We start from the raw sequence: 27,034 nt of genomic DNA on the forward strand, positions 1-27,034 counted from the left end.
TCCAGCCCAAACATTTCCCAAATGCTCGGGTGCAATCCTCTGCCAGCCTCTGCTGCTGCCAGGAGTCCAGCCCTCTTCAACTTTGCTGGTTGATGTCTTGATCAGCTTAGAAGCCGCCTGAATTCTGCACCTTCCCCCACATGCTCTTCCAACCTCCCGCTCCTGCAGGTCAGGAGGGACCTTTCCTTCTGCAGGTCTCCCTTCATCAGAGCATCTGTCCCTCCATCCTGGTTTAGAGACATCTGCATGCCTCTTGTGTGTCCTACTGTGTGACGTGCTTCTTAAGGGCTGAGTGCGTCTGAGGCACCTTGTCCGCCCCGCACGTCCCTCCGTACAGAAATGGGCAGGCGCTGGGGAGACACACTCAGGAAGGGGCTGAATTGCGGCGGTCCCTGCTCAGGGCTTGCCATATTCAGAGGAAAGGGCAGCGAGGGGAGACAGGCTGGGAGTAGGCAGGATAGTGGAGATATAGAAGCTGCCTTTCTTCATCATGGTTCCAGCTGGTGTCACCTTGTCATCTCCCACTCAGTCCAGGCTGGCTGTAGGGACACAGGGCTGCCCTCCCAATCAGGTGGGTGCTCTTTTCTTCAGAGCTCATAGCTTTTCTTCCTAAGAGACTGCTCTGTCAAAGGGTAGGAATAAGGTCCCAGGTTTTTGCTTTTCTTTCCTTTTTCTAAATGTATTTTGAGAGTCAGGGCCTTGATCTGTCACTCACGCTGGAGTGCAATGATGTGATCATGGCTCTCTGCGGCCATAGCCTCCTGGGCTCATGAGATCCTCCTGCCTCAGCCTCCCAAGTACCTAGACCTACAGGCACATACCAACATGGCTGGCTAAATTTTTTTAGAGACAGGGTCTTGCTCTGTTGCCCAGGCTGGAGTGCAGAGGCACAATCACAGCTCGCTGCAGCCTTGAATTCCTGGGCTCAAGCAGTCCTCCCATCTCAGTCTCCCGAGTAACTGAGACTACGGCCACAAGCCACCACGCCTGGCTAATTTTAAAATTTTTTTGTAGAGACGGGGTCTCGCTTTGTTGCCCAGGTTGGTCTCAAACTCCTGGGCTCCAGTAATTCTCCTGCATCAGCCTCCCCAGGTGCTGGGATTACAGGCGTGAGTCACCACCAGGCCAAGGTAACTTCTCATCTCCATCCCCATCACGGTCAGACTGATTGGCACCATGTGGCCTGTCATCCAGAAAGACCAGGAATCCTTCCTTGTGGTTTGGACCCAGTGGTGGCTTCCCCAAGGGAACGGTTGGCATGTGTTTAATTATTCATTGGTGTTCTCGTCTGTATCTCTCTGCTCCTTGATTGTTTTGTCTTTCCCTAAAAATATTTATTTGAAATTCTGTGATCAAAGACTGAAAAACAAAATAGAGCAGGATATTAAAATGAAAATTTTTTAAAGGAGGTTGGAATGTCAAGATCATTTTTATTAGAAAAGTTTACAAGATGAAGCCACGAATTATTTACGTAAACTTCATATATCAAGCATAATACTCCCAACTGTGCTTTTGGTGACTGATACTGGCTGGCAGAACTTGGATTTAAAATACCTTCTACTTAAGGCAGGAAGAATGCATTTTAATTAAAATTAACGGATTTTTTTTCTTGATCATATTTTAACATACACATACTCACTCACACACATCTGTGTTCAGAATTGATAAAGAAAGAACTCTGGTTAAATAATCCACTTTTGTCTGACAACGGAATCCGTTATAGAGGTGCAAATATGCAGAAAGCTATTTGGAAATGCATCCTAGTAGTTGTCAGGTTTTATTATGCAGGAAGGTGTCATGTTTGTTACGAAGCTGAGTGCAGATGGCAGAGTGGAAGAAATGGATCACTAATTTTAACAATGATTAATGAACAGAGATAGAAAATGAATTACATTGGACTATCGGAGGCAAGAAATATTTTTGTGAAAATTTTGACTCATCTGCTGTGCTGTTCTCTGCAAATTATTTTCAGAAATTCTATATGTTGTCAACAGTTGACTGCATTTTCCATTACTGTCTATTTCTGTTCTTAAGTACTTTTGTGTTATTAGAGATACATAATTTCAAAATACCAATACATTCCTGATTACTTAGAGCAAATATATGTAACAGTGTGACTGTTCCATAGACACTAGCCATAAAAGTCCTGTTTTATAATAATCTTTCATTCTTCCTCATTTTATCACGACATTAGGAATGTTTGATAAGAAGAAAAGGGGGGGACTCTTCTAGCACACTCAGAATAAAGGAAAAATAGAGCAAAGGTAGGAATAAAAATGTGGTCTTGGTGGCTTATTGTGGTGTTGAGCTGCTACCAACCCTGTCCATCTTTGCATCCCCTGCCTGGCATCATGGGAGGGAGGGGCCAACTCCTTCTCTGGCGTTAGCCTCTGCCATTCATGGCACACCCTTCCTGTCCTCTGTGGGTGCGGCTTCAGGCATCTCCCGACTCCCTGTCTGCCTTCAGACACAGAGCGTCTCACCGGTTTGTGAAGTTGTCCCAGCGATTATTTTTTCCTCTATTGGACCCTTCCTTACTTTAGTTCTTTCTCTCTGCTCCGATGACCCTGGTATTGATAGTGAGTTTTCACAGTGCTTTGTGAGTCTCGCTTTCTTTTTCAGCTTATCAGCAATTGAGTGTGTGTGTGTGTGAGTGACACACACACACACACACAGATCTGCAAAGGAATACAGCTTATTTGTTTATGATATCTGTTCTTGGCAGGAGGCACACCTATATGGTTTCTCATATGGAAAAAATGGATAGTGATTTTCTTTTCTTCCATCTTTCTCCCCAGCCTCCCTCCCTTTCTCTCCCCCTCTCATCCTTCCCTCCCCCTAAATATATTAACCACATTAAATATATTGACTTCAGGGCTTCTCATTTTCCTGAGATCCTTTGCAATAGAGAAATGATCTACTAGTGTTTAGATCCTGCATTGTAATTGGTAGGCACTTAATTTCACTCATCAGGACCCATTTTAGTGGTGACATGAGTACATTTCATAGTTAGTAAATTTCAAGATTCTTACTATTGCGGGAACACCCAATCAGAGCTCAGCCGTGCATCTATGGTCGGTGCTATTAGCCTACCTCTCATCCCATCACGATTTAATACTTGGCTTGGATGTTAAGTTGAATTAAAACTTTACCTATATAAGGGTATAGTCCTGGTGTGGTTTTGACAACCCCCCATTCTTTCCGCAAGAAGGATTCCCTCAAGACAAGATGACAGGGTGCTTCTCGACCCTCCCAGGGAGCACTGGCTCTCTAGAGCCCTGACGTTTGTGTAGGGCGAAGCTGCCTCCTGAGAACTGCCTGGTGTCTGAACAAATGGACGATCCATAACTACTTCCTTCTCCTACAAACGAGCTTTCCAAGTTTTCAACTTGACTGTTTTATTTATGCTCTTGACCTGTAAAAACAAGCAGGCTGTTTAAAAAGCAAAAAGTACTTCCCATGATTAGAGTACTTAGAGTTGAAATAAATTGGAGAATGAAGCGAGCATTCCTCGCTGCTTCAGTGGAAAGTGTCGTGGGGATTTTCCTTCTTGAGCATGTTCTGTGCTTCCACAAGCCGGAACTCCGCAGTCTCGCTGGCCTTAGGGTCCCCAAGAATGGATTCGTGTGTCTTCCCCTTTTCTTGCTTTTAGGTAGTGGAATTATCTTAGTGAACATTTAAAACCTGTTTGCGAATGGTTCTAAGTCAAGTAGTTTGCATATAATTATGGTCCTGATGGGAAAACACTTTGGAAAAACAACTAGTGATACAATGCAAGTCCCGCTCAGGTTACATAGCATATGCTAAACACTGAGGAAACACTCTCGGTCTTTAGTGAACAAGGTAGGGGAAGGCTCCAGGGAGCCAATTTAGAATGTGACTTAAGGCAAGCGTGGCTTTTTGTGTCTCTTTCTTTTGGCAAGTGTGTTGAGTAGCGGTGGTCCCTGGAACTCCACAGGAGCCCTGCCCCCTACCTGGGGGGGCCACCCTGCACACATCTGTACGAGGTGGGTGTCCGGAGAGGGTCAGGTTGAACATGAGGGCTCAGCCGGAGGCTCTGGGTGAGCAAGGCTTGGTGGAGACAGTGGTCACTGGGCTGGTGCTCAACTGGTAGTTGCACCAGGGATAATTTAATGGTGTGGGATGTGGAGGGAGAATTATGCACAGGCAGGGAGGGGGAGAGAATCAACAATTTGTGGATGGAGAGATCAGGAGGAATGAAAAAGAAACTGTAGATGATCCACTTAAGAGACAAGTGATTCCTAAATATAGAACTGTCTTTATGATTCATGGTTGGGGTTGCTTTTGAGGCGGTAAGTCAGGTGGATTATCTATAGGAATAATTTGAGGGCACTTGAGATTTCGACATTTGGGTCTGAACACCAGGAAACGCGTTGGTGTTCAGGTTACGTTCCTCCTCCTCCTATGAGTATCTTCTGGCTATTTAACCTGAGTGTGTTCATGCCTGTGTAAATTTGGCTCCTGTCCTGCGTTCGTGCTAGCTTGGTCCCCCGCCTCTGCTTGTATGAATGAAGATGCCACAGCCCAGTGTCTGTGTGTGCGGCCTTCCCACTGCCGTTCCCGGAGGCAGCTGGCCCCCAGGTTGCACCCGAACAGGAGCCAAAGGCAGTCCCGGTTCTAGCTGGTTCCAGTTTTCAGGGACAGCACTGTTTAGTTTTCCACAGTCGTTACTGGGTTTTTGTTTTGGTTGTGATCACCTTTATATCCCTCTGAACTAACTCATCCAATCAGAACTGGAGAGAAAAATGATTCAAAAAATCATTTTAAAATACCTACTTTTAAGGTGAATTCATCCAAGTCATCAGATAGGTGCTCACACCCCCCACACTCATTTGGCCACAACTGCTGGCCTTTTCCAGGGCTTATGTGTTTGATTTGGTAACAACTATGTGTGAAAACGTAAGACCTACCTGCCGACAATTCTTTGTGGGTACAAATCTCTAGGCGTGTCCCCGGAGTGCACCTTTTTAGCCTGCCAACCCCTGGAATATACATTGAAGTTAAACTGAGTTGAGTAATGATAATGCTATGGCCTATAGCATGAACTGAAGAAAATTCAAGATGTCTGTCATCCTTCTATTACCTCAGGTAAATAACTGATTGACCTTTTTGGGGCCCTGATACTTTACTAATCAGAACCTGAAATCTGTATAACAACACTTCATTTACTTGATAGACAAAAGAACAATTGCACTTGAAGTAATGTGATTCCTAAATAGACACTGCCTGTCAAAAATAAATGCATTAGAAGTAAAATGTAGCTCAAGGAGACAATTAGCAAACAGAGGTGACACCGTAAACAGGTGCACCCATTATTCCCAAAGCTTGTGGCAATATATTCGCGTCTTTTAGAGTGATGGAAGATCATGTGACGGTTTGGTGAATTATCTATCAGTATCATCTGACTGATGAAGCCCGCTGCTGTTGCAGAACATTTAAAAATGCATCTCACAAATTACATGGTAGCTGGGAAAAATGCAGGTTTTTTTTTTTTTTTTTTTTTTTTTAAAAGAACAATGCTTTTCTAAAGCTATGTGCTAGCATACGTAATTTTTTCTTTGAAAGGATGGAGACCATTTCATTATGCTGGGTATACAGTCTGTTAAGGTTGTGCAAATTCATTACAATGTTTGTTAATGTATAAAACATTTTCCATTCTGGTTTTAGTGACATTGGATTTTTTTTTTTTTTTTTAAATAATGTGCCGTTTTTCTGAAACATCTGCCATCGCCTTGTTACCTGTGGGCAGAGGAGAGAGAATGCACTCTTTCTAAGAATGTTTAGAAAATCTTTTCCAAAATGGAAAGGCTTGGGAGATAAGAGGGAAAGGACAGCGTTTTCTGTGAATGGTTAGGTTGGAATTTTCTGGGATAGGAACTTTATGCAATAGGCGAAGGGGGGCTGTGAGCAGCTGTTCAATATGCCAGGAGAGGAAAGGGCCTGGCTTCCTGGGGGCCTTTCTGTGCCCTGTGTTTGCACACCCTGTACGGAGCACTGCCTGCAGAGCACACGCTTCTGGAAGCTCTCCCTGTTTTCTCTCTCTCTGTCTCTTTATTTTTGCTAAAGCATAAGAGACACTGGAGGAACCCTTCACTTTGGCAGTTACTATTTCTTCTTGTTGCTATATAATCACAGGAAAACAGTGTGACATATTTTATGTGACCTCCAAATTCATCTGCCCTTGACTTTTCCCAGCCCTCCTCCAGAATACCCAGTAGCTGGAGCTAAAGCTGATACGGATTTAGGGATAACAGTTCACCAGGATAGCTGTATTTTGATCACACCCTCCGCCCAGATAGAGAAATGAGCAAAACCCCACCATTCCCTCGCCATGTTCCCAGCACCCTCCACGTTCCTGCTAGTTTTTAGCTGGAGAGGTGGCTGAAGGTGCATTTTCACACCTCTGTCTGGTCTCTCATACATTACAGCACTTTTTGAAGCATCCAAGTTTCTGTCTTGGAGACTGAAGAAGTGAGAGTCTCCACTTGTGAGAGTAACCACCTCGTGAGGTGGAAATGGTGGGAAGAGCTCCTTGCCCTATCTGTCCTAGGAGACAGACTCCAGGAAGCGGTTGTAGGCCCGACTGACCGATGCCCTTCTCCAGAGACACAAGTCCGTGCGTTTTGTGAATTAAAACAGCAAGAATAACAACAACCCCTGCACAGAAGTAAGAAACTGGCAGAATGAGGTCTCCAGCCTTTGGGATCTGTTTTGTTGAATGCCAAGAGCACTTCTTGAAGAGCTGCCCAAGCAGCCTCTCTGGGAATTTTTTGGACATCAGCTCATCAGAGAAGTGGCGGCCAGAAGGCTTCTGAAGGATCCCAAATCTCTAAGCACTGGAGAGATTTCCTGATTTGCAGAAGTGGAAATACTCCAGCTAGGGAAGAGGGGTTCACTGGGCTTCCTCAAGGCTGTTCTTTCCTCTTCTCTCTCTTTTTTTTTTTTCCTCTGTAAATTAATAGATAGGTAAACTTCCTATCCCAGAACTTTGTAAATTATTTTTTGAGCAGTTTTAAGTATCCAAAAAAATGGAGCAGCAAATACAGAGTTCCCTTGTATCTCCTGCCCCCTCCCCATTAAAAGACATTTTAGTTGTTTTCCAACTTTCCTCTGCTATTAAATTTGTGTTAGTGTGGTACTTTTGTTATGATTGTTGAACCAATATTGATACATTATTATTAATGAAAGTTCATAGTTTATATTCAGGCTCACTCTTTGTACTGGACATCTTACGGGTTTTGACAACTGTATAATGACTTGTATCCATCATTACAGTACCATACAGAGTAGTTTCACGGCCCTAAAAATCCCCCGAGCTCCACTCCCTCTTCCCCTGAACCTCTGGCAACCCCTGGTCTTTTTCCTGTCTCCCTTGTTTAGCCTTTCCCAGAATGTCCTGTATTTGGATTCGTATGACGTGTAGTCTTTTAATATTGGCTTCTTTCACTTAGAAATATGCATTTAAATTTTCTCCATGTCTTTTCATAGTTAGACAGCTCATTTCTTTTTATTGCTGAATAATATTCCATTATATGGATGTACCACAATTGAACTATTCACCTCTTAAAAGACATCTTGGTTACTTCCAAGTTTGGGCAATTGTGTGATTCATAATCACATTCAATAAACATTCTGCTATAAACATTTATGTGCAGTATTTTTTTTTTTTTTTTACTTTTTACTTTTTAAGAGACACGGTCTTGCTTTGTTGCCCAGGCTGGAGTGCGGCAGCACAATCATAGCTCACTGCAGCCTCGACCTCCCAGGCTGAAGCAATCATCCTCCTCAGCATCTTGACTGCAGGTGTGCACCACTACACCTGGCTAATTTTAAAATTTTTTGTAGAGACAGGGTCTCACTATGTTGCTGAGAATGGTCTTAAACTCCTAGGATCAAGCGATCCTCCTGCCTCAACCTTGTGAAGTGCTGGTATTATAGGCACGAACCACTACACCCGGCCATGCAGATTGTGTGTGTGTGTGTGTGTGTGTGTGTGTGTACCTAAGTTTCAACTCATTTGTATAAACATCGAGGAGCATGATTGCTGGATTGCTTGATAAGACAATATTTAGCCTTATAAGAGACTGCCAAACTGTCTTCTCACATGGCTTTCCCCTAGCAGTGAATGAGAGTTCCTGTTGCTCCACGTCATCCTCAGCATTTCATATTGTCGGTGTTTTGAATTTTAGCTGTTGTGATAGGGGTGTAGTGGTATTTCATTTTTGTTTGAATTTGCAAGTCCCTGGTGACATAGGATGCTGAGCATCTTTTCATATGCTTATTTGCTGTCTATATATCTTCTTTGGGGACGTATCTGTTCAGATCTTTTGCCCATTTTTAAATTGGGCTGTTTGTTTCTTACTGTTGAGTTTTAAGAGTTCTGCATAGTTCAGATAGCAGTCCTTTATCAGATATGTGTTTTGCAAAGACTTTCTCCAATGTGTAGGTTGTATTTTCATTCTTTCTCAACACCTGGGGAAACTAAGCTACTTTAGCCAGTGGCTGATATTTTTATGTGGCCAAGCGGCATCTATTTGCATTTGAAACCTGAGGTTTTGAGAAATTTGAAGTCAAAGGTACACATGATATATGTTCTTAACTATGTTCACAAATACACACATATATATGTACACATGTGTTTGTTAACACATAAATGCATGCATATATGTGCAAGAATGGAAAGAAATGCACCAAAATATCCACAGCCATTATATCAGTTAATAGAATTGTGGATTATTATTTTCCTCTTTCTAATATCTTGTATATTCCTAATTTTCTACAAATGAGCATATATAAGTTGAATAACCAATTTTAGAAAGTAAAAAGTAATGAGATGAAAGAAAAAGTGACCCCTGTAAAGGAGATACCCAGATAGTTCAGTTAGAAGTGGTCTAACTTTCGTTTCAGCTTCAGAGAAGATCAGCGGGACCAACGTTTTAAGTGATATCGATGATAATACATGTTCTCTAAAACCCTGCTTCAGAAAACAAGCGAATTTTTAGTATGACCAAATTTGACTGTCAAAATACCAGATTATTTTGCTAAGCTCAGAATCTGCACTGCACAATAGAAATCTAGTGCAAACCACAAATGCAAGTCATGCATGCATTTGTGAATTTTCTAATAGCCACATTCTATTTTGTTTAATTCAGTGTATCCACAATATTATCATTTCAACACGTAAAAAGTATAAAGAATATTAATGAGACATTCTCCATTCTTCCAAATGCAATTTGTATTTTACACTCACAAGCGCATCTCAATTTGGACTGGCCAGATTTTAAGTGCTCAGTTGTCATGTGTGGCCTGTGGCTACCAGCTTGGTCAGTGCAGTTCTTTGTGGTGGCAGGATGTATCTTTTTTCTTTCCAACTTTTATTTTAGGTTCAAGGGGGTACATGGGCTGGCTTGTTACATGGGTAAGTTGTGTGTCACGGAGGTTTGGTGTATAGACCATTTCGTCACCCAGGTAATCAGCATGATACCTGCTAGATGTCTGAACATTCGAGTGATATTTATCAAGCAGAATATCAGCACAGCGAGCAGCATTACCTGTGGTAGCACAGGTGGAACAGAAAACAACACTCCAGTTTCCAGTTATTTTACATCTCTCCTTCAAGATGCATTACTTCATAGATAACTTGGGGTTTGATGATGCTATGAAGTACTTTCTGTAAAGCGATACAGACGTTGAGTTCATGTGGTGATACAATATATTAGAAAGCCTTTATAACTTTCTGGATTTTCCCCCCCTGTTTGCATCATTCCATCTCTGGGGGCCAGAATTGTCTTGGTTTTGCTGTCCTGTTGAGTCTTGAGCTGAGTGGGATCTTCATCCTTGTGGATGGGGTGAGAGATCCAGGGCAAAGACACTGGGTGGAGCGAGGTTCAGGGAGAGCCTGCCAGGCACTGACTACTGGAGAACATGGCCTCTGGGGAATCTGGGGGACTCCATCCTGACTGTGGTTAGGCTCTGGAAATCCACCAGCGTGGCGGCTTGATAACCGGTGCTCCTTGGCCTTGTAGAAAATGCCTGCATCGAGTTTGCACTTCTTACCCTAAGAACACTGACCTACAGGGTGAGTTCTCCTTCCTCACCTTGTCCTGGGTCAGAACCACCCACCTTGGGCTCGGGAGTAGGAATCCAGGTGCAGAATGGTGCCAAGCTCTGCGTGTGCTCCCGAGGACACGGCCATGGGGGCTGCTGGCTGTGTCTGACCAGTGGACATCAGGCAGCCTTGACTGCCCTGGAGATGAGGCTCTCTGAGGCTGTGGGGAAGAGGTGCTGTTGCCTTGCGTTGGGGCACAGTGTGTTCGAGTGGCTGCCAGCACGGGTCATGGAATCAGCCTGCTGAGATTCACACCCTGGGTCCCCGTCTCCTGAGCTCTTAACCTCAGACACAGAACTTCGGGGCTAGTGTCTCGGTTTCTCATCAATAAATGATAACACCCGCCTCATGGGATGGATGCAAGGATGAAGTGAGATTGCGTGTCAATGCTTGGAACTCTGGGTGGCACATGGTAAATGTTAGTTTTCACTCTTACTGAATTCAAGAATGGTTGGTCAATGAACAAAGCCCTCAGAAGGGGTGTGTTGTGTGTGTGTGTGTGTGTGTGTATGTGTGTGTGTGTGTGTAAAAACATTCTGGCTGCTTCCTGGACTACATTTCTTTATTGGCCCAAGTGTTCCTATCTCTTGCACTATCAGCCTGCACTGAATCACCGGCAAGAGTATCTCCCCACTGCCTTCACTTTCCCTCTCTCCTTTCTTCCTTCTCAGGGCTGTTTTGACTATGAATTAATTGTAGGTTTGGGGACTTGCAAGCAATAATCAAAGCCAATAAACTTCAAAAGGATGGGGAGGACCAGGGCCACCGGGGGAGCGCAGGGAGCCGAATGGAGCTCTTGGTGGCTGCGGGTTGGGGTGGTGGGGGCTTTCTCTGTTTCTTCAAAGGGGACACCAAGTGTTTCAGATTGTCACTTAAAAGCTAGATGCAAAACTTTGGAAATCTGGTGAGAGGTGACGGCTTCCAAAACAGCTATTTTTATCTTTTGCCAGCAAGCATGAGCCCAGTGGAACGGAGAGTTAAACTTGGAATTTCTTGGCAAGGGTTAATAATCAATGTAGATCTCCTAACAAAGGAGATGCTGCCTTATTATACTGGGAAAGTTTTTTTTCTTAACTGTCAGTGAAGCAGTACTAATTATTACTCCAGTGTAAATGAGGTCATTTCCTATTAAGAGAACAAAATGCTCAGCCCTGCCTTGCCAATTCATACCAACTATTTTTCACACATACTCAGCTTTTTAGTTTTTTTTAAATTTTGATAAAATCCATTCATTTGTATTAGAAAAGTGTAAACCATCGCCATAATAGTTGCCCGTGATTACCCAGATGAGCTTTTGTAATGTGTGGGTTGTTTGAATACCATGTGTTAGCTATGGAACAATTAGGCAGCTGAATGGATCTTTAAAACAATCAGATACTTTTATCTCACTGAAAAAATACATTCCTTGGATGTGTACTGTTAAACCGTAAATTCCGGGGAACATTAAGCGCACGTCACTGGGAGAACTTTCGGATATATGTTGATCAAGGACACAAAGACATCCAAATATCTTGTCTTCATGTTTTCGTTTCTTTTTTTTATGCAAGCAAAAAGATTTAAGGAATATTGTAGCAAACAAAGGGTAATTGTTTTAGCCCAGATGTTGCTTTTGCACAACAAGCAGGTTACAATGTTCCCACAGAGCTGATGAGCCCAATCAGGGAAATGATTAAAAATTGATTTTGTCCCTGTAATTACAGTATGTAAACTACTTAGCTTGGATTGCAAAGGAAGTGATTTTCTAATTACGTATATACTCTGGTGTCTAATGATTGGTTTTTTGAAGTAATGAAGAGAGAGCACTAACGACTCCTTGGTGTTCTGTTGTTTAAGAAAGACCATCTTTAGAGTAAGCGGCAACAGACAAAGAGTTTAAATTGAATTTTCAACACTGTTGATGTGCACATGGATTTGTTTATTAAAGAGACAGGGGTGTAATTTGATTGGCTCTGAGCATCTTGGCTTTTTTTCATGCTAAAGCATGTAAAAATACATGCACGGGGCAGGCGAGCTGATGAGAGGAAGCCTCTCCACTCCTCTTTTATCATCCCTGAGCCTGGTCCGATATCGTAGGGTCTCAGGTTTCTGTCAGCGTCTGATGTCTGTGTATCCTGAAAGCATTTAGATCGAACAGGTATCAAATAGCTTCTCCATCAAAGTTACCTTTGTTTTAAAATGAAAGAAGAGGCTTCCTTTGGAAGCGTGTCTGGGCAGCCCTACGCGCTCTGTGTTACAATATTTCAGCCGCCTCGTATGATGCTGGGCTCTGCGTCAGGGTGGCAACTGCGGCCCACCTCCAACGTGCATGTGAATGCTCACACGTGCACACACACATGCACACACAGCACATACCCACACACACACTCACACAGGTGCTAGCGCCTGTGCGTGGAGGCCTGACGCAGTGTGTCCGTTGTGGGACCCTGTGGAGTGGGCTGATGGGTTTTGGGAAAGACCATGCCATGTTTCTAGTGCTTGTCCTCCTCTTTGAGACACGTTGTGGCTGTTGAATAACAGCGCAGGCACCTGCTTTGGTGGAAGTGAGCAGAGGGTGACCATTTCTCCGTCGGCATGTCATGCCCTCTGGGAGGAGGGCGGTGGCTTCAGCATGACCCTGACAGCAAGAAACTTGTGGGCGGTGCTGTCTTCAGCAGAACCCACCTCACACTCTCTCTGGGCCCTGTCCTCTCCTACTCAGGCTTCGTGCTGGTGACTTGGGACCCGATGTTTTGAAATGTAGGTTTTATCATTATTCAGATATGACGCGGCCAACAGGGCAGGAGACAAGTGAGATTGAAGGGACAGTTTGTTACTCACAGTTCCCAAGAGGAAGACATGCCATGCCACGCGGGGGCCACATGGGGAAGCACCAGGGTTCCTGGGAGGCAGAAGGTGGGAGGGGAGAAGATGGACAAGAGCCTTCATTGTGGCTTCCCAGGGAAAGGTGAGGCAAGGCAGGGTTGAGAGGGTTTGAATTGGCTCGTTTCAGTGGTTTCCACAGGCATGGACCATGGGGGTTGCTTCTAGTTGTCTGGTTTCTGGCCGCGGGCAATTAGGGCAGGAGGATAGTGGCCCCAAGTGGGAGGGCCCTGTGAGAGCCCAGTAAAGGTGGTATTGGCGATGTGGTTTGGACTGGCTGTTTTATGTATAAAAAGAGCTCCCAGGGAGTCATTTACCAACTCTAGAAATGCGCTAGCTCTGGGCAGGACCAGCAAGGCCCCAAGATATCAGAGCATCAGAACCTTTTGGTGAACACACCTGGACACCTGGACCCTGGGCTGAGGCTGATTTGGAGGCTGGTTCCCTGTGCCCCTCGGGTCCCGGTCCAGGTAAGCATGGCTTACTCTGGGCTCTCCTTACTCTTGGTGTTCTACTTGCAGGTCTCACTACTCTGTCATGGAACACATCCTGAATCTGCCTGCCTTTCCCCTGCCACCGCTCTCTCTCCAGCTCACACCAGATCCTCCCTTACCTGCACACCTGCAGCAGCCTCCCCCGTGGGTCCCCCTGCCTCCTCTCTGGCCCCTTCTTTTCTGTTCCTTCCATAGCAGGCATATAGTGCAAATAGGTCATGGTTTTCCCGTGATCTAGGTATGTGGATCCTAAAAAGCCTATCTTCATCCATTCTCTCGCTCACTCTCCATACCCAGGCCGCAGGGAATGTCTTGGTGCTCCTTGAATGCACCGTCTCCATCCGACCTCAGGGCCTTTGCACTCGCCGTTCGCTCTTCCTGTACCTCTGTTCCCCGCATTCTCGCAGAGTTCACTCCCTTACTTTATTCTGGTCCCTCGCCAGATGTTGCTTCCTTAGAGAGGTCTCTGATTGTCACGGTCATTTCCCCCAGCTTTATTATCTTCTTAGAGATTGTTATTTGCTGGTATATTTTACTTTCGTCTTTCATTTGAATCTGGTCTTGGAAACATGAGCTCCACGCAGGTGGACACGGTGTTTATCACTGGATCCCCAGAAACAGAACAGAGCTTGACTGCAGGGGCCCTGGATGGGTAATGGCTGAGTGAGTGGCTGATTCTCCGAGGCTCCTCCCTGGGAGCTTTCCACACCAGGACCCCCCACTCCTGTTGGAAACCTGTAGCAACAATGGGTGTGTCATTTGGGGCCATGTTCATCCCCCAGGGTTCTCTGAGAAAGAGTCACTCAGTGCTTGGGGCAAAACTTCCAGATCCGGTTGGAGGAGCTGTGGTTTTTTTGGTCGGGTCCTTGTTGCTAGTGGAACTTTAGAATATCAAGCTCTGGGCTGGGAGGAGGTCTTAGAACCATGGGAGGGAAGTTGCCAGCACCCAGGGGGTGCGCACTGGAGAAGAGGCCCTGTGTACCTTTGGACGCGGAGAGTCTGCTCTCCGTAGAGGGCTCCAAGGCATTGCTTGGGAGCCACTGCACTCAGGTGTCATCTTGGGGGAGACTTAGTTGGGCACCCCGCTGTTTCCCCTCTGGAGGTTTTAACCATGTCCTTCCCTGGGCAGAGGGCCGAAGGAGCCGGGCTGGCTTTGTCTCCAAATCCTCCTTGCCCAACTCTTTTTCTGGAAGGAAAGTAGTTTCTCTGGCTCCCAAATGCCACTCACTCGGATGCCTCTGCAGACAGCCCATGTTCCTGCTGCCCGGCCTCCCAGTGGCCCATCTAGGGAAGGGCCGTCCTGTGTCTCCCCAGGAATACACTCCACCTCCCGCAGGAGAGAATGGAACATGGGCCAGGAGGGGGAAATTGAAGCAGCCCTTGCACCTTTCCTTCAGTCCATCTGCCTTGCCTCCATCCGTCCGTCTGCACTTTCATCCTTCCATCTGCTCCTTTTCTTTTGTCCTCTCTTCCACCTTCGGACCCTCTCTTTCCTCTTGCCCTCCTTACTTTTGTTTTCCCTCCCCCTTCCATTTTTGCATCCCTCTCCATCCTTCTGTCCTTCTCTCCTCCCTCTCTACATCTTTCCTCCATCATTCCATTCCCATCCTCCTGTCTGTCCTCCTTCCATCCTTCTGTCTTTTTTTTTTTTGAGACGGAGTCTCGCTCTGTCGCCCAGGCTGGAGTGCAGTGGCCGGATCTCAGCTCACTGCAAGCTCCGCCTCCCGGGTTCACGCCATTCTCCTGCCTCAGCCTCCCGAGTAGCTGGGACTACAGGCGCCCGCTACCTCGCCCGGCTAGTTTTTTGTATTTTTTTTAGTAGAGACGGGGTTTCACGTGTTAGCCAGGATGCTCTGATCTCCTGACCTCGTGATCCGCCCGTCTCGGCCTCACAAAGTGCTAGGATTACAGGCTTGAGCCACCGCGCCCGGCCCATCCTTCTGTCTTAACTTCCCTCCTCCCCTCCCTCCCATCCACCCAGGTCCTCCGACAGAGGTGAGGGGCTGGGGGGCCACATGCCGGACTGTCCTCTGCATGTGCCCGGGGCTTGCTGTGGCCTCAGTGATAGTGACGTTCATTGCTGCTCTCATGTCCTCAAATTGTCATGGTGCGGGGTGGAGACAGGTGTGCGGTGCCCACAGGCAGGAAACTCGCTGGCCTGGAGGACCGCTCTTTGTTAAACTCAGGGCCCATCTCAGAGCATGGTGATGCTGGGGGTACCCCATCTCTGCTCACCTCTTGACTGGCCAATCACCCTCTCCCTCAGAGCCCATGGGTCTGAGTCGAGCAGGCTAGGCTTTTGCTCAGGGAGGGTTTCTCTGGCTCCTTCAGAGCTCCTGTGTAGGCAGCTCTGGGAGGATATGGGAGGGAGGAGGGTGCCCCGTGCCCTGTGGGGAGCCCGTGTGGCCTCCCGCTTTGGTGGACAGAGGGGCCCGTGCAGGGCTAGCTTGTAAGTCGGTGTTCTGCGGGGCTCATTCAGTGAACACGGCTGGGCCGCGGGGTGGGTTCTGCCTTGCCTGTGGAATTCACAGGGATGGGAGTGTGTGCGCTCAGGGTAGGCCCACTGTGTGCCAAGATGGGTGAGAGCTGCCGACGCACCTTCCACTTCCTCGCTTGATTGGTGCCCATCCATATCTTCCCGTGCTCCCGCTTCCCCTTTGAAGTCCCTCTCTCAGAACTTTCCACCCCTCCTCTTGTCTCCCCTTCCTCAGAGAGGCCTTGGGAATACCTCTGGCTCTAGGAAGTCTCCCTTTCTTCCTCCTCACTCCCAGCACCCTGCATCCCTGCTGTACTCCGGCCAGGGTCCACCCAGGAAGTGGCCATTCAGGCTTCCCTTCTTCAGCCCCTGCAAACCTTCTCACTCCCCTTTCTGGAAGTTGAGGCCACTCTGTTGCACTTCTGTGCCCCTCCCTGGCCTCCAGCCCTGTCTTCACCAGGGCCCTGCCTGCACTTGCTTAAGGGCTTGAGTCAACTCTGCCCCACTCCCAGTGCCTTGCCTTTGATGTGCTCCTCGTCCTGGCAACCAGGACTTTCACACGATGGGTGCTTTCTGCATCTGATGGGCAGACCTGCTTGGCCCCTGACCTACCCCAGAGGCCCCAGTGCACCACAGGTGCTGGGAAGGGAGTCTCCAAGCCACTGAGTGAACAGGCCTCTTAAGCTCATCCATGTTGCTGGCGAGGGCTGTGTGGGAGCCTTATCTGTGCTTTAAGAGGGACGCAGGAGCCATCGGTGTACAGTGGGTGGAATTTCAAGCACTGAAACGCACCTGTGGAAGTTCCCTTATTTTGATGTGGTGGCAGCTACCCAACCCCTCTTAGTTCATACCATGCTTTTTGCCACCTTTTCAATATTCCCCCTCCCACCCCTACTCTGAACTGCACCAAACTGGGCTCGTGGGCAGAGTCTACTGGGTGGCCCCTCAGCTCGGGGTCCCTGTAGGGGACAGGGTGAGGGGAGGCCTCATGTCCAGTCTGCTTCCGGTTATGCCACTGACTGTGTTATCTCTAAATACAAGTCACTTACTTGCACCAAAAGAGCTGTTTCTTTTTTTGAGGAAGACAGAATGATTCTGCCGGTGCTTCCCTTCCTCCCCACCCTGCATCACGAGAGCATCTGCGGTCGGATGCAGTCACCTTTCCCCGACCCGCAGTGACTCTAACGACATCAGACACGAGGATCCTCCTCCTGTTTAGACTGGATCAGAAAGGCACAGATGGAACTAACTTGATTTCTTTTCCTAAGGGCCCAGTGAGGCTGTACTCATCGGCTGCCCTGCTGGCATGTTGGGCTAACCTTGCTCATGCAGGTCAGACACCCTTGCATAAACCCACTAATCCATTGGGAGAGCATAGCCTCCAATGTAGCTACGAGGCTTGTGCTGGGCCCTTTCATGATTTAGAGCATAGAACCTGAGGGGTTTGTGCCCATCACTGCCCCAGTGCCGACTGCAGGAGACGGTGTTCTGATCAATGGCGTGAAGCTGAACAAACCGGTGTGGGACTTCCTCCGATGAAGCCTCTCTGTGTTCTCCTGTCGTTGGCATTTATAGGGCTTCTAAGTGAATGGCCCCTGGAGAATAGTCCTAGAATTTTGCAAGTCATGAGCTTAGATATAAAATCTGAGTGTGTCTCCCATCTCCTGCAACCCCCTCCCTAAACATAAGGAGGTCTTAGAGCAAAGCAAATAAGTGTTTTCAAAGCCAGCTGGGTGCTGGGGATCTGTTTAGATCAGCGATAGGACAGAACCTTGGAAAGTGTAACATTGGGCATTTGTTCCTCACTCCTTAGATTTTGAGTGACACAGGAAAAAAAAATACAAAAGATCATCTGATTCAGGGGCGAGAGAGAGACAGACAGACAGACACTGAGATGTAATTTCTTTCCTTGTTGGAGATGGTTGAGATGTCAGCTTTTGCTTTATGTCTCAGGATAGGCAGGTAGAAATGTGTTTATAGACAGCAGCTTCCCTGTGGCACCCTGAGAAAACACTTTTCGAGCATGTAGTCAGCGAACACCTTTTTGGTTGCCAGAAATCGGCCTCGGAGTTGAGTGAAGTGTTGCAAGCCAGTGGTTCAATCAGTATAAACCTCTTGGGGTGGGGCTGCCACCAGTCCTCCAAATGTATCTTCTGGTTTTCCATGTGCAGAATCAGATTTTTTGAATCCATAGCAAAATTCTACCTCTGTGATCAGAATTTACAACTTCACTTTCAGTAAAATATAATTTATTAAGGGAACTTATGTTTGCCCCATAACATCCCTTCTGTGACATGGCAAAACAAATGAGAATCCGAATTGCACTGGGTGAGGAGTAGGCTGGAGATCACAAGCTGGGGGCTGGCCTTCCTTGATTACCCCCTAGCCAGCAGCTCTGCAGCCATCATAGATGAACATCCCAGCTTTCCTTCTTGGCCTTTATCACCTCTGAGCATGCCATAGGAGGTGAGATCACCCATGTAGGACTTACTTCAGTGATAACACAGAATGAAGAAGTAGCAGATCTCACTGGCTGCTGCTTTCCTGGTCTGGGTTCGGGGGAGAGGACTTTGATGCCAAACACAACATCTCTAAGCCTCTGTCAGTGACAGATTCCCATTCTGTATCCATTGGCTACCAAACAGGCTTGGCCAGTTGAAATTTGGGTGGAATTTTGGTCTACTGTAAAGGGCTCCACAAATCAGGGAAAAAGCAAGAACCCTTGGGTACTTCCTCACTTTGAGAATTCTAAAGAAGAGAGACAGCGAGAGAGAGAGAGAGAGAGAGAGAGGAGATAGATAGATAGATAGAGAGAGAGAGAGAGAGAGAGCCCTTATAATATTAGCTCCTATTTCTTCTTCTGTCCCATATAGAGAAGATAAGAGATGATTAGAAGTTCTTTTTGTGCAGGTGGCAATTTCCCACTGAAAACAAGCTGAGGAAATTTGGTTGATTGCAGCAAAGGTCACATAGTTCCCATTTTTTAAATTGCTCAAAGAATTGGGGGCAGTGGGGGCTATTCAAGGTTTTTAGGCTCTCAACTAACCCAGCAAATTGTTACTTTGGATGAATGCTGTTTATGTGACTTACTGAAGTTGACGTGTGTGACATTTACAGTTTCTAACAGGTCTTATTTTTGCAGTTCCTGACCACCACGGCTTTAAGAATATCCTTCAACCAGGAGGGAGATCCATTGCTTTAAGACTTGCCTGGTAAGGACCATCGATTTGTGGTTCGTTGAACTGGTGTCTGTCTGTGAGTTTGTGGGGAAGTCCAGGCTGCCTTCTCTGGGCTGCTGATCCCTGTGCAGAACTATGGAGAAACTTCCAGAGTCACAGGTGTCTGGGAGGTAGCATTGGTTCCATATCTTGTGGGTGGGGTGAACGTGCAATGTGGAGACATGCTCTTGAGTCTCTGAACAGGTTCCCCCCATGAGGCAAAGCCCAACAAGGGTGACTTCCTTCTCTCTTGCGTGACAACCTGAGTCCCTGTCTGCCAGCCAGCAGCCTGGAACCAGGGCTGAGAGCTGGTGGGGCTTTTGCTAAAGGCCAAGTGACTTCGTCCAAGTGCCGCCTGCTATAGGGCTCCTCATCACTCACCGGGTGACTCAGCGGCTTGGCCCAGTCTTGGATGAATCCTGTCCCAAAGCAGCTCTGTGTTTGTCACCTCAGTCAGACTCCAGATCGCAGACCCCCGGACGGGGTGTATTTCCGGCGCAGGAGCTGGCACAAACTTAAAATACAAAAGAAAGGGCGACATGTGTATTTGATATCTTCGGTGGCCTCATCTTAGGCTGCCCCTGATATCTCTCTAAACTTACCCTCAGATGTAATTAGCCAAGCCCACCTTCTTCTGACCACACGTCTCAGAGGTCACTACATAAACCAGGGAAATTGATAGCAGAATTATGCACTCAGGAATTAATCTTATATTGCACTGAATATATATGTGTATATATATATATATATTTTTATCATGACTTTATATTGCTGGAAAAGTGCTTACTTCTGATTTTGTGGATATTCCTGACCGTGGATTACTTTTATTTTGGTTTTTACACAACAGTTATATTAGAAATTTGCTGTTTTATTCTTACCTTCTTAGTAAAAATCCTTTTATCACACAATGGGTAATTTATATCCATTACCAGGCCTTTCAATCCTTTTCAGTGGGGCTGTCAGTGCCGTTGGCACAGTAATGATTAATGTGATCTAATAATAGTGTACCATTATATTACCTTAGTAAAACATGTACCAACACCCTATTCCGATCTACCAAATTCATAGCTTCCTATAATATTTTTGTTGAAAGACAGGATTACTATTTTTCAAAGCTGATTTTTTCCCCTTTAACATATTTAATGAAATTCACAATTCTTTGCCTTAGTAATCCTGAGCATGTGACTGGGCTTGATGGGTGAATTCCACATCTGTAGGCCCTGTTGTGATTTGTCAGGAGAGAGGTCCAACCATCCCAGCGATCTGTCAGAGAGATTATTTTGTTTTTGTTGGGCCTGGGTTGTTTTGCCTTGAAGAAGAAGAAGAAAAAAATTGTCGGTTTTCCAGCCCCTTCTGATGCGTAATAAGGAAGGTGTGTTTTAGATTGAAAGGCAAAGGAGGAAGTGATTTGGTTTTTTCCTCCCCTCTGTCACCTGCCTCCGTGTGCTGGTGAATCAGAGGTATAGCTGAGCCAGTGGAAGTAGCTTCAAACCGCTTCCCCAGAATTGCCGCTCTCTGACCCATCTGCTCCTCTCGCTGTGGCCCAGCCTCTCTGGGTCTTTCACATTTGGCATTATTGAAATTTTGGGCTGGATGGTGATTTGTTGCAGGGCCCTCCCGTGCACTGTAGAATGTTTTGCAACATCCCTGGTCTCTGCCCACTAGATGCTGGTAGGATGCCCCCACCAACACTTCCTCCATTGTGACAATCAAAATAGCTCCAGAAATCGCCATATGTCCCCTGGGGGGGCCCAATCAGCTCTTGTTGGTCTAACCTAGTAGGAACAAGAGCAGATATTTTTAGTGTGTGGGGGAAATTCCTGTCGGAGTTCCAGAGTTCCATCGTGCTTCTTCAGATGTCTTTGGCTTTGGGGGAGAAGATGTGCGGGTGAACACGGCGCAGGGCATCCTTTCCTTGGCTGAAATACAGCCCTCTTCCTCCTCTCTCCCTCCTCCTCTGTCAGGAGCCTGGCCCGAGCGAGGGCCTGAATCTTAGCGTCTTCCACTTAAATCCCATTATAATCACGCTCATGATTGATAACATTCCACCTTTTCAAAGGGCTTTAAAATCTGTGTCAACCAAGGATGACATTATTGTAGTGCGGGCGAGATGTATTCAAACAATTACACACTCAAATCAAAGTGGGAAGGTTTGTCCTTCTATCTCAGCGCCTTTGTGTGATGTGGCTTCAGCCAGCACCGCAGTCCTCACAGCCCCAGAGACCTTCAACAGAAAAATAAATGGGAAGAAACAGGTTTTGCCCTTGGTACCACTCAGCTTGGAAGGCAGCTTGGGTATTTGGGCTCCTTAGGGCTAGAGGGTGGGGGAGCAAGGAAAGATTGTTGAGCATAGGGGAGAGAGAGAGAGACAGACAGAGAAAGAGAGAGGGAGAGATAAAGAGAGAGACCGAGAGAGACAGAAAGACAGACAGACAGACACACACACACACACACACACACAGAGATAGAGAGAGAGAGAGAGAAAGAAGGAGAGAGACAGAGAGAGAGAAATCCTTGTTTTGATTTGGAACAAAAACTACTGCTCCAACATTGGCTCGAAATAGGCAATCAACTGAAATCAGGAAAAGTATTTTGAATACAAAATTTATATTGAAATACTTGAATCTTGATACGTGTGCACCCACATACATGTATATATTTAAATCAAGGATATAGACAATGAGAAATAAAGCTTCTGTCATCAAAATATTGCGTGCAGTATTTGCCCTTAGATAATTCTGCCACGTTGGAATACAGTTTTGTACTGTTAACATTTCCATACGAGACACTCTTGTTTGTTTTTACAACTTATCCTTGATGATAACAGCAAATGAGGAAATGGCTCTGATTTACCTTTGTGTTAGGAAGATTTGGGATCCATTGTGTTGTTTGGTGCAGGAAGCATTTTACTGACCTACTCCTTTACTGGTTTCTGGTCTGTCTCTCCTACTGCGATGTAAGAGTGGTGAGGGTAGGGGCTTATGTGTTTTGTTCCTTAGTTCCTAAAATGGTGCCTGATGCACAATAGCTTCTCAGTAAAGTTTTGGTGACTAGATGGATGGATGGAAGGATGGATACATAGATGGGTGGATGGATGGATAGATGGGTGGATGGGTGGGAGGGTAGGGTGATGGATGGATGGATTGATGAATGGATGGCTGGATGGATGAGTGGATGGGTGGGTGGGTAGGTGGGTAGATGGATGGGTGAATGGGTGAATGGATGGATATATAAATAAATGGACAGATGAATGGATGAATGGATAGATGAATAGACAGATGGATGGGTGGATAAATGGGTGGATTGATGGAGGATGGATAGGTGGATAGATCGGTGGATGGATGAATGGATGGGTGGGTGGGTGGATGGGTAGATAGATGAGTGGGTAGATGGATAGATGGATGGATGGATGGACAGATGGATGGATGAATGGATGAGTGGATGGATGGTTGGATAGATGGATGGATGGATGGATGGATGGATGGATGGATGGATGGATGAATGGATGAGTGGATGGATGGGTGGTTGGGTGGCTGGATGGGTGGGTGGGTGGATGGATGGATGGATGGGTGGATGGATGGATGGATGGATGGATGGATGAATGGATGAGTGGATGGATGGGTGGTTGGGTGGCTGGATGGGTGGGTGGGTGGATGGATGGATGGATGGGTGGATTGATGGATGGGTAGGTGGATGGATGGATGGGTGGGTGGATGAATGGGTGGGTGGGTGGATGGATGGATGGGTGGATGGGTGGATGGATGGATGGGTGGATGGATAGATGGACGAATGGATGAATGGGTGGATGGGTGGGTCTCTATCTCAAGCCCTAACATGTACCTGAAAATATTGGGCTCATTGATTTAAACGAAATCTGACTTTTACCATCTATTCACTCATTGGTCTCCCAAGCATTTTTTGAAAGCTTTATTTTCAAAATCTAATGATCAATTATAACAAGGCATTTTCTTTTAGTCTAGTTCTTTTAGTCTAGTTTTTCAAAATGGAAAAAATATGTCTAGGACTGTGCAAGGCAACCTCTGTGAACTGAAAACCACCCTGTTATAAAAATGTCTTTAAAAATCCACAAGGGCTCATACACAGATGACTGGGACTGAAGGCATGGAGGTCATATAGGTGAAGATGGTCTCTTTCCATGTAGGATGTGGATGAGGGATTTATGAGGCTAAAAGGACCTCCTGCCCACGTGACTGGATGTCTGTCTCCTGGGCAAACCTCTGCAATCTGCACTGTATTCCATGTTCTTCTGGGGATTCTCGTGTGTACTCTTTAGTCCTGCCATGCGTTGGTCTCTGTGGAGCTTGCCACTGCTGAGTCCTGTGAGGTCAGCTGTCTTGAGGGGATAGGCTGAGGCTCTGGGGAGTGGGATTCCCAAGTTCTGGCATGGTATGTGTAACGTGCCCATCTATTGGAAAACTTATTCTCAGTGATGAGAATGGTGCAAGTTACCTCACCCTTGACTTTTAAATTATTGTACCATGGACATTACAGCAGTACCAGTGAGAATGTACTAAAGAAGAAAGATAAATGACCTCTACGTCTGGCAATGTATTGCAAAGTTATAGGCTTTGGAAGCAGGTTGGAACCCTGACTCCACCATTCAGTAGCTGTCTGATCCAGTGTCAAGGGACTTGCACTTTAGTTTTCTCATCTGTAAATTGGGAACAATCTGGTAGATTACACTGTGTGATCCACTTAAAACACTGCCTGGTTCAAAGTAGGCATTTAATACAAGCACGGCACTGTTATTATTTTCATTTCCTCTCTTCCATCATCTTTCCCCCTTTCTCCATCTTTATTCAAGATTAATGAAAATATAGGACATTTTCAGATAATTAGGCTTTTCCTCTCAGTCTCATACCAGTGCTAGGAACCCCAAGATGTTGCCAGGCGTGTGGTCTTTCCAGCATCCCTTGAGTCCTTGGTTAGCAAGTTCAGAGAACGTCAGAAAGGGTGGTGAGTCTCCTGAGCCAGCTTCTCCATCCCATTCCTTTGTGAAGGAGCATTGTTGACACACCACTGGGGGCTTGGGATTTGCTTGGTGTTTGAAGAACGCATTCCTGAGATGGATGCCACGTGGTCACGACGGGTGGGTGGGGACAGCCAGCCCTTAAAAGGGAAGGGAGGCCTGTGATGTTTCTCTTCCACCCCTTCACAAGTGAGACTGTTTTGCACCGTGGCCCGGTTTTATATTTTTAGCTTCCACTGAAATTTAATGTTTTGCTTTTGGTTTATTATGTATGCAAGTATCTTACTGATAAATTACATGTGTAATTGTACCATCGTAACCACTGCTAGTCAGCGACAACATATAATTAAACTCACCCTTGTAGTCATTGAACTTTTCTGTCCCTGACAAGATCACTGACCACTCCAAGGAGGGCGTACCTCCACGTATGAGCCACACGAGTGCCCGAGTGGCCGGACCACCACGGGGGCCCCTGTGCTTTCCTGCACGTGTGCACAGGCCGACTTCCCTGGATGGCCACACATGGGATCCAAGGGTTGGCTCATGAGGTCCAGGGGTGCTTCTCCCTTTATTTCTGTGTCTATGATTATTGGCTCCAGAGTGGGTGCCTGGTAAACACTTTTGTGAGTGAATCTTAGAATTTTCTTCAGTTGCCTCTGAGCCCTCTTTTCTCATAAGCTCCCCAATGCCTATCCTACTCATTTTTTAGGGGTGTTTGTTATGTTGCTCTTCTGCCCCTATGCCAAGGGTAAGCTATAGCCTGTGACTCATATGCAGCACACTGCCTGTGTGTGTGTGTGTTTTACATTTGAGAATTTAAAACAATAGCAACAAAATACACATAATATAAAACTTAACTATCTTGACCATTTTAGAGTTCAGTGGCATTAAATAGTTACATCACTGTGCAACTGCCACCACCTCCCATCTCTAGAACGTTTTGAAACTGAAACTCTAGACCCATTAAATAACTCCCCATTCTCCCTACCCATTCCAGGTCCTGGCATCCGCTATGCACCTGTCTGTCTCTGTGAATTTGACTACTCTAGGTACTCTATATAATGGAACCATATAGTATTTGTCATTTTATGACTGCTTATTTTGCTTAGTAGAATGTCCTCAAGGTTCATCCATATTGTGTCCTGTGACAGAATTTCCTTCCCTTTTAAAGCTGAAAAAGATTCCACTATACAGTATGTATATACCACATTTTATTTTAGTTTTTGTTTGCTTTTCTTTTATTTTGAGACAGGATCTTACTTTTGTTCCCCAGGCTGGAGTGCAGTGGCATGATCATAGCTCACTGTAGCGCCACACTCCTGGGCTAAAGCGATTTTCCTGCCTCAGCCTCTTGAGTAACTGGGACTACATGTGTGCACCACCACTAATTTTTAATTTTTTTTGTAGATATGGGGTCTTGCTATGTTGCCCAGGCTGCTCTTGAACTTCTGGGCTTGAATCATCCGCCAGCCTCAGCCTCCCAAAGTGCTGGGATTATAGGCATGAGCCACTGCACCTGGCCCCCTATGTCGTTTATCCACTCACCCATCAATGACACTTGGGCTGCCTCCACCTCATGGCTATTATAAATAATACTGCTGTAAGTGTGGGTTTACATGTTTCTTTTTTCAAAAAATTTTTACTTTAAGTTCTGGGATACGTGTGCAGAATATGCCAGTTTGTTACATAGGTATACATGTGCCATGGTGGTTTGCTGCACCTATCAACACATCATCTAGGTTTTAAGCCCTGAATGTATTAGGTATTTGTCCTAATGCTCTCCCTCCCTTTGCCCGCCACCCACCAACAGGCCCTGGTGTGTGATGTCCCGCTCCCTGTGTCCATGTATTCTCATTGTTCAACTACCACTTATGAGTGAGAACATGCACTGTTTGGTTTTCTGTTCCTGTATTAGTTTGCTGAGAATGATGGTTTCCAGGTTCCCTGCAAAGGACATGAACTCATCCTTTTTTATGGCTGTATAGTATTCCACGGTGTATATGTGCCACATTTCCTTTATCCAGTTTATCATTGATGGGCATTTGGGTTGGTTCCAAGTCTTTACTTTGTAAATAGTGCTGCAACAAATATACGTGTGCATGTGTCTTTATAGTAGAATGATTTATAATCCTTTGAGTATATACCCAGTAATGGGATTGCTGGGTTAAATGGTATTTCTGGTTCTAGATCCTTGAGGAATCACCACACTGTCTTCCACAATGGTTGAACTAATTTACACTCCCACCAACAGTGTGAAAGCATTCCTATTTCTCCACATCCTCTCCAGCATCTGTTGTTTCCAGACTTTTTAATGATCGCCATTCAAACTGGCGTGAGATGGTATCTCATTGTGGTTTCTATTTGCATTTCTCTAATGACCAGTGATGCTGAGCTTTTTTTCATATGTTTGTTGCCCGCATAAATGTCTTCTTTTGAGAAGTGTCTGTTCATATCCTTCACCCACCTTTTGCCGGTGTTGTTTGTTAATTTTCTTGTAAATTGGTTTGTGTTTATATGTTTCTTCATGACCCCGCACTTAATTCTTTTGCGTGGAATTGCGGGATCTATGGTAATTCTATGTTTAATTTTTTGTGGAACTGCCATACTGTTTTCCATAGTGGCTGCACCATTTGGCATTTCCGCCAGCAGTGTGCCAGGTCTCCACTTCCTCCACACCCTTGTCAGCACTTATTATTTTCCGTTTTTATGCTAGCAGCTGTCTTCATGGGTGTGCAGTGGCTCTTAGTATGGTTCTGCCTGTTCTCATACGGCCTATGAGCTAAGAATGGCTTTTCCATTTTTATATGATTGAAAAAAGTCAAAAGAAAAATAATGTTTCATGATACTGGAACATTGTATGAAATTTAA

General features: G+C 45.9%; 1 protein-coding gene across 42 annotated transcripts in view; it reads left to right on the forward strand.

The window, feature by feature from the left end:
- The window catches only part of ZNF536 (zinc finger protein 536), a 489,005-nt gene that overhangs the window by 40,243 nt on the left and 421,728 nt on the right, over positions 1–27,034 (forward strand). For 40 of the 42 annotated variants that reach the window (XM_065536304.1, XM_065536316.2, XM_065536303.1 and 37 more), the window contains exon 2: positions 19,101–19,170. The exons of the other annotated variants lie outside the window; for them this stretch is intronic. The gene's annotated coding sequence lies outside the window, so the exon portion shown is untranslated. The remainder of the gene's footprint in view (positions 1–19,100; positions 19,171–27,034) is intronic. 42 annotated transcript variants of the gene reach the window in all.

The sequence above is a fragment of the Macaca fascicularis genome, chromosome 19 (genome assembly GCF_037993035.2).
Source record: "Macaca fascicularis isolate 582-1 chromosome 19, T2T-MFA8v1.1".
In the NCBI taxonomy this organism is placed as follows: Eukaryota; Metazoa; Chordata; class Mammalia; order Primates; family Cercopithecidae; genus Macaca; species Macaca fascicularis.